This window comes from Heterocephalus glaber, unplaced genomic scaffold, assembly GCF_053883595.1.
Source record: "Heterocephalus glaber isolate CG9 unplaced genomic scaffold, H.glaber_assembly_v1.0 deba00001688, whole genome shotgun sequence".
Classification (NCBI taxonomy): Eukaryota; Metazoa; Chordata; class Mammalia; order Rodentia; family Bathyergidae; genus Heterocephalus; species Heterocephalus glaber.
Window position 1 is genome coordinate 5,182,040 of NW_028258413.1, and position 9,078 is coordinate 5,191,117.

Sequence of the window (9,078 nt, forward strand, 5' to 3'; positions counted from 1 at the left end):
TCTGTCTTTGGCATTCCATAATTTTTATTGTAGAGTTCTTTGACCTTCTTGGTTAGGTAGATTTCCTCATATTTTTAAGCTATTGTAAATGGAATTGTTTTCCTGATTTCTTTTTCAGCTAGTTCACTATTGGTATATAGAAGAGCTATTTATTTTTAAATTATGACTTTCTATCTTGGACTTTCTTGAATTTTAAAACCCATTTCCTTCTACTCGATTTGATTTCTGAATATTATGTCTTCATATAGAGGTATCCATTCAATATTTATTTGAGTGACTATAACTCTAATTATAGGAGATAATAAAGGAAAGGAACAAGGCAACTAAATCTTTGGATTTTATAACAATGATCTTGAGCCTAAGTATGTATGAATTCTGAAAGGGTTCATTTTTTATTTTTTTGGCACTTCCTGCATTGTGAAACACATGTGAGATATAAGAAATATATCACTAAATCCTATATAACTTAAGTTGTCTTACAATTATTTTACCAAACTTCTTATTTCTAGAAACCAAATGGAGCACCCCATGCCCACTAGGCATTTTATGTTTTTAACTTACTAATTAATTAGCTGTCTTTCTGCTGAACTTTAATAAACTTCAGATCCTCCTTGGTATCTGCAGTGCTGGCATAAATGTTCATAAATATACTTCCATAATGTTTTGCTTTTTCCAATAAATTTCTTCAAAAGATAATCATATTCACTTTAAATAATAGTGAAATTTTGCGTTATTTATTTTTAATGCACATAAGAAATAACCAGAGGAAAAAATACATACTTTTATAATGTGTGTTATAAATGCCATTTTGGTACTAATTATTACACCAGGTTGCAAACCATCTATGCATTTGCTTAGCAAACATCTCTATACGTTTTTATTCTATGATAACAGTGTAAATTTATGCACAATGCAAAAGTTAGAAATAGCATGAAATAATAGCTTTATTCCTAAAAGAGATATAAAAAGAATTTAGATGTGCTATGTGCATATATCAACTCCCCACAATGAATGCAATCATTATGTATTACAAATAGGTACTAATAAAAAAAATTTAAATTTAAAACACAAAGTATTATAACTGAGGACAGAAAATAAAGTTAACATTATACAAAGGACCACCTTGGACCATAAAGCTGTTTGCCCCTTCTGTATGCAATCTATTTCTCACTCTTTCTTTTGCCAAGTTAAGCTTACGATTGGGCTATGTAAACATGATCTCTATTCCATTTTGTAATATCCTGTATACCTTCCCAAAATGGGCAGAAGACCAAATTCAACTCTTCCCCCATGTCTGAGCTCACAATATGTTTCAGATGATTGTCTCCAAATACTGGGAGACTATAGTTTGTTTCCTAGCCCAGCAATTTTATAGCACTATTGTAAAGCAATGACTTCAGTTTCATATAATCAGGCTTGGCACAGATAGTGGCTCTTATCCAGACCTATTTAATTTCACCTTTTAGGAATTATGTAAATATCATATGTCTCTTTTCAAAATTAACCACTACAGTGTTGCGTTACTGACGTCATCTCTTACGGACCACACAACGTATCGACCTTACCATTTGTCTTTCTTATGCTTAGCTCATGTGCTGAGCACCTGAAAACCATTCTTAAAACTTACCACCCACCCTCTCGCCTGATCTGCCTCTGACTTTTAAATCATGCGTGTTAATTTCTGGAGAGTTGGCTTGACTGACAAGCAGAATGTGAGGTTGTGTGTTGGCCATGGATCGCAGAGGTGCAGTACGAGGTCACTTGGGCTTTAATGACTTAGTTATTTATAACAGTTTTGGACTATGACCTGAATGAAGTAGAACATAAGCAAAAGAGATCTGCAAATATTTTGCCATTGTGCATGTCTCGATATGGTAGTGTAATGGATACATAGGAGATCCGTGGCTCCAGGTAGATCTGGGTTACAGTTTGCACTGCAGCTTCTAAACTGCATGATCTGGGGAGAATTCTTTTCCTAACCCTCAGTTTCTTCAGAAGGAAAATAATTATCATTTTGCCTACAGCACGGACTTGTTATAAGGATCACGTGAAAAATTCACATAAAGCACTTAGCACAGGGCTGCTACATAGTAACTGCCCCAAAAGTATAGTGGTTACTATTATCCTTACTTTGTGGCTGGTATTATTTGAGATTTGGGGTAGACTGTCTGATTATAATAGCCCAGATCAATAAGATTGGGCCCCAAACAGAAGCAAGGCATATTATGGTCAACCCTTAAATACCTTTAGACAACTTTAATCCTTCCATTATAAAAATATATCATTCATTGATTTTATGTTTTAAAGATTTTTTCCCCAAAACATTTGTGAGAAAAGAGCCATAAAGATAAAGAACCCTCCTACACATACTGATGAATTGTGCTCGTCCTGAACTGTTCTGGGTGTGTTCCTGCCCTCTCCGCACTCGGGCACACAGCCCTGCCATTCCACCAAGTGCTGCAGGGGACAGGAGAGCAGATGTGTGTCAGTGTCCACACTGCCACCTACAAACCGCGTGACCAAGGGCACACTACTTAACCTTCCTTCCTGAGTAGCCAGAAAGTGCGGCTAATAATAGCACCCACCCCAGGGGCTGAGGGGTTGAGTACACTAAGCCATCTCCATCAATGCCAGCCTGAAGTGGTCGTCCTTATTATGGGATGCTGACCTCAGCCATAGCATTGCATGCACACATACACGTAAACACAAGTCACACAGAACACAAGCAAGTCTGCTCTCTGTGGGCGCTGACTACCTTCACTTCTATGGTCTGTCCTTCAGTCCTCTGCAATGTTCCCGCCTACAAAGAATGGCACTCGTTTCGTTCTCCTTTTAGAAACTAGACCAGTCATCAGTGCTTCTAGAAGTTTGGAAACCTTAAATTCTTGTTTTAGGCCACAAAAGTACATTTGTGGCTTGCTGTTACCATTTTGTCTTTCAAGGCAAACAAAAGACTGCTACATAGCACAGCTCTGCTATCTAATACTTCAGTCCCCTGGGAAGACTCAAGGCCTGAACTTCATACTAGTGACTGTGCCAGCTCTAACTGATGCTCTTTGGTAAGAGTCTGATAATACTGTGTGGTCACAACAGATGTCTTTTCCGTGGCTTTGTCTGTTCATCATGGTGCGAGCAATTTGCATATGCACAATCCTGTGTCAGTCAGTGCTTACTGGAGAAACAGATTTAATGCAAGATATACAAATATATAAGAACTTACAAGGTTGGCCAACAATGGCCACCTGCAGAGTCGGGTGTAGAAGAGTGCAAAAGGTCATTTTGCACGCTGGGGATGTGAAGGATCCAGCAGAAGTTCTGGAGCTCACTGTGGTGTCCCGTGTGAGTCCATAGCAAGAGGCCAATGGGCCTGCACTGGAGGATGAAGAGTCTGCACTCCTAAGCCAGGAGATGACATCCAAGGTAAAGGTGAAGCGCGAAGTTCCTTGGAAGAAACAGAAGTGAGCCTGCCTTCTTTATTTCCCTTTCATACCACTCTGGAGACAACCCTCCCTAGGGTGGGTTTTCCACACCCAGAACTGTGCTGAACCAATCTAGTTGGACATTTTTTACTCAAGTTGACACAATCAATTACCTATCACACTTCCCTACCTAACCTCAATCTGAGATGGGGAGATTTTAAGGGTGTTAGATTTTCTGACCGTTGCACGTGAATTGTACAAACTCTTTCATTGGTCCCAGTTCTCAGACATGTTGTTATCAGCAATTCCAGTGGCAATATTTGGAAGTTAGCTCCATACCATCGTCTCCTGGCTTAGAGTGATTTTGCTAGGAAAGGACTAAGTAGCTGGACGTGATGGCACACACTTGTAATTCACCACTTAGGAAGTGGAGAGAAGGTCACGAGTTCAAGGCCAGCCTGGGCTACATAGTGAGTTAAAGGCAGCTTAGACTACATGGTGTGACCCTGTCTCAAAACAAACAAACAAACAAAAAAACACTAAGTATTCTGGGAAATTTATAGATTTATTAGGCTACTGTTGTTTTGTGTATAATTTATTCTTCTTAAGTTGAGATCATTAAATCCTTTGCAAAAAAAAATCACATAAAAGGGGAGACTTTCTGGCATTAAATTTAAGAACTATCCAGTGTGATACCAGATCTCCATGGCCATGTCCACAGCATTTACAGTGCTTTGTATTATGATATGAAAAGTAACTACTGTTTCCAGGAAAGTATTAGAAGAATTTATAACATGTAAATGTTTGGAACTGAATTACGTATATGGGCTAACCAGTCTCTAGGAAGTTGAAGCTTGCCCAATATCTGGACAAAGTTCTCAGAGTTCCTAGCTTTATTGAGGATTATGAAATTCTCTGCCTCTGTGCACTTAGCTAATTTTTTTTAATTTTAGCTGATGCTCTTGAGAACAAGTTCTTGTCCATTATTATGGCAGCTCAGAAGGATGACAGAATGAATAGTAGAATATATTTATCTGTTTGGGTTGAATGCATGTTATTTCCTAGCATGCAAGAAAAAGACATATAGAATCTTTGACATGTAAAATTATTTTCCATGAATATATTTTATGACATTCTATGTTATACTATGCTATCATTTCTCTAGAGTAAATAAGAAAAGTCTTTTATCAAAGAGAATCTAAATCAGGTAATGGAACAGAACAAAAGGGTTTTAAGAGTAAGATTTGGAATTGTCAAGATTATCTGACAAATTTTGAGAATCTGAATTAGGCACAGTTGTTGAACTTTTCTCAACATTTAATCACCCTTCTTCCTAAGTATTATATTAATGATCTGACTTTTCTCTTGTTTTTAAGGTTGTAGTCATTTCTTCAATAAAGCCTGTATTTGTATGATGACTCACTATAATTGTAAATGATACCATAAATATACCTATGAGTCTTGGTTTTCAACCTAATTGTCTCAGAATTGGTGGTCAAAAGTTTAGTTATTATCTAAAATTCATATACACTAGCAGCACCAGATTATATAATTCATTTATGTTTATGTAAATCCATTTCAAACTTCAAAAGTATAAAAGTTAATTTCACATTCATGCACACACACACACACACACACAAAATATCTAAGTATATAAAGCCAACCCCAATATACCAGCCACCTAAGAACAAACAAGTAGATCTAACATGAGATATTAAGGTGATTGTACATTTTTTTAAAAATTAAAGATATGGGAAAATAGATGTGCTTAACAAAAATTGACACAAGAAGAATCAAATTTCTATGGCAGATGTTTTTAAAGTTGTTTAAGAATCACTTCCAAAAGTTGCTCAGCCTAGCTGTCTTCATGAACATTTTCAAACCTTCCAGGTTTGTATAATTGCTGCAGTACCTAAATTATAGCAGAGATCTATACAGGAAAGAAAATCCATTTTCAGAAGTTATCTGAAAACCTGACTATTATGAGAACTGTTTTAAAAGAATGCTACAAAGCAAACTCCCTATTAAGAAAGTTACTAAAATTACATATAAATCCTAGGAAATTAAGTACAGTAGCAGTGACTATTAAGCTTGCCAACTTCATTGACTTGGGAGCCACCTAGGGGATTAGAAAGACACATTTCCAGGTGTGTCTGGGTGGGCCATGGAGATATGACCTTGGGTCTATACCTGGTCCCTGCCCCTTCCTCTCAGGTGCTGCTCTCCTGCTCTGCTTCCCAGACACCATAAAGTGAGCAGCTTTGCTCCACCACACCTTCTGCCATGATGTTCCTGCCTTGGGGCCTGCAGACCATGGTCTGAATCCTCTGAAACTGTGAACCAAATTAAACCTCTCCTCTTAAACCTCTAAAATGTAGGTTTGGGGTATTTTGTGCTAACAACAGGAAAGTGAACTGACATAGTAGTATATCAAAAGAATAGCGAGGGCCAGGGATTTAGCTCACTGGTTCCGGCGACTGCCACGCAAGCGCAAGGTCCTGAGTTCGATCCCCGGTACCAAAAACAAACAAACAAACAAAAAAAGAAATAAAAATCAAAAGAATAGCATGTCCTACATGACTGCAGCAATTGCTTCTGCTTCCACACAGTTCACAGGCTAAACACATTCAAATTATTAATGCCCCCTTTTGCAATAGTGATCCTTTTATATTAGTACATGTTTGCAGTACATAATTATTACATTCATAGTGGGGAGTCCGTACGTGTACGTATCGCGTCTTAATTCTTTTTGCATCCCCTACGCCTCTCACTCCTCCCTTCCCATTCCATGCCTTGGTCCCTTTCCCGTTTGAAAAGATCTCCCTACTTCCTATTATCTATCTTTTATTTTGCCCTTAATTTATATTGTGGGTTTCTCCTGTGAGAGAAACAATGCAATAGTGAAGCTTGTGCGTCTGATTTGTTTTACTTAATAGTATGGTCTTGAGGTACGTCTATTTATCTATGAATGCTTCAAGTTTGAATGTAAACTAGTACAACCACTATGGAAATCAATGTAGAAATTTCTCAAAAAACTAAAACTAGAAATTCCATTTGAGCCAGGCGTGGTGGCACACATCTATAATCCCAGCACTCAGGAGGCTGAGCCAGGAGGATCACCATGTTACATGCACACTCATGCTTATAGCAGCACAATTTATAATAACTAAATCTTGGAAGTGTGTCCATCAACAGATGAATAAATAAAGACAATTCGTTATTTATATGAAGTAGTGATTATCAAAAAGAAGAGTAAATGATGGAAGTTGTAAGTAGTCTGAAAAGAGGAATATGTCTATTGTGGCAGTTCCCAAAAGGAGTCAGTATTCCCTGGGTGCCAAAAAATAAATACTTCAAAGAGATTCTATTTTCTTCTCTATTGTTGTCTATATTTTTTGAAATGCTTTGAGATATATATGTTAGGTTTATGATCTGAAAAACCATACATAGGAATACTCAGAAGAAAAATAAAGCTAAGCAGGGCCAGGGATTTAGCTCAGTGGTGGCACATCTGCCTCGCAGCACAAGGTCCTGAGTTCGATTCCCGGTACCAAAAAAAAATTTTAAATGAAGCAAAGCAAAAAAAAAAAAAAAAAAGCAAAACAAAGAAACACCATCACCATCAAACAAAAAAATATCACAAATGTTCCTGCACGGGGATGTGAGTGGCGGAGTCTTTAATTGCTGAAACCATCTTAGGACTGAAGACTTCCCTTCTCATAAATATTCCTGTTCAGACTTGAACTTTCTTTAGTGCTCCACAAACCTTCAACTCTCTTTCAAGTTAAGGCCATTCGTGTACCAAATTTAAAATTCTGACCAATGTCTCAATATTTGGAGGGGGGCCTGATGCCTTACTCTAAAAACAGCTCACACTCAGTCAGTCATGCCACCACTTGGTCATTTTACATAGCTAACCTCATCAATTCTCCACGTGTCTTTTATTATAAAAGTAAATGTCAGAGCAAGGGATTCAACATTCTAAACAATGAAAATTGGAACTCATTTAAAACTGTGAGGGTATCTTTTCATCAAATTGCTGTTGGTCAAATATAACTTACAATAAAACTCATTTGGGTACAGAGATGTGATTTTATATACATAGGTATATTATATATTATATATTAATACATGTTACATTATTCAATATGTTATATATTAAGACATGGGTATATTAATTATAAGTTGTATATATGCATACACAGAAGCATAGACACTTATATGTAAATATGTGTTTGTGCATATGAAATCTAATGTTCTCCCAAAGGTTCCTCCAAATTTGTGGAAACTAGGGTCTTTCAGCTCCAACCTCCTGTTTCTCCTGAATTGCTTTAATTCAGATGTGGTCCCACAGTCTCCAACTTGTCTGCTTCTTGCTAATACAGGGGTGGGCCTTAAACATTTTCATTAATTTCCACCTAAGGAAAATTAAATGAAATGCAAATAACAAACAAAAAACTCCACACAAAAAAAAAGCCACCTTCATGCAAGGAACTGTGAGTGTAGCTGATTTTATATCCCCAAACAAGGAGTTTTAAACTGAAACATTAGCTTCTTCTGCTCTTTTAGAGAACTTTAGACTCTTTTAGAGTCCCTTAGCTATTTCTGTCTCCAAAACAGAGAGGTCCTGCCCTGCGGCAGTGTTATAGCTCTTATGCTCTCCATCCTCATTCCCTTCTCCCCTCTGTTATATGCCCTCATCTTTTCTACTCTTTTTTTGGCTTTTTCCCCATTGCTAGCAGATTGGCTATTACTTTTTTGTCAATCTGGTTCATGTAGTTAATCAATTATTTTTCTTAAAATCGATTTCCTTCCTAAGAGGAATTTTTGAGCCTGCTATTAAAGGATAATATATTTTTATCCCTACTACGAAATATTTAGCCAAATCTGTAAAAAGGTAGTTTTTCCAATTGGTCTTTTACCCTTATTCAAAAAGAATTAGCAATTACTCTTACAATCATCTAATATGAATAAATCTCTCTTCTGTAAATCTCAGAGTAACTCGAATCTAAAGCCCCCATTAGACCTATGGGAAATTATCTGACTCTTGCAGCCTCATTGGAATATACAACCATGCTCACGAATTCTGAACTTCTTAGGAAGCAGCCTGCTACTGCCACCCGGGGGGAGGTTCTTGTCCGCTTCCTTCAAGAGGGCCAGTGTGCTTGTCAGACGAGGAAATCGGTTCAAGTTTTCCTTGTCATTTCCACACAGGAAGAGGACTTTTGAACTCTCTGCCCAAGAGGTCATAAGATGTTCCAGTGTCTCCAGGTTCTCTTCACAAGGAGACACATACTGCACAGACTTTCTGAGACATTCAAGAGAGGGTAGACCAGAATGTGACCATCCTAAAGTTTCTACATCTTACACAGCACATAAGAGGATTTGGAGAGTATGGGTTATGGACTAAGAAGTGGGAAAAGTCAAATTTGAGCTTTCAATAACAAAACAAAGCTCTAATCCCAATTATTTGGGAAGAGGAGGCAGGAAGTTTGCAAGTTCAAGACCAACTTAGTGATACCCTGTCCTGTCTCACAATAAAAAGGGCTAGAGGTGTAGCTCAGCAGTACAGCATCCCTGGGCTCAGTTCCAATACCATAAAAAGAAGAAAAAAAAGAAAAATCCAAATTTTTAATAAAAATGTATTTAATAAGTTATA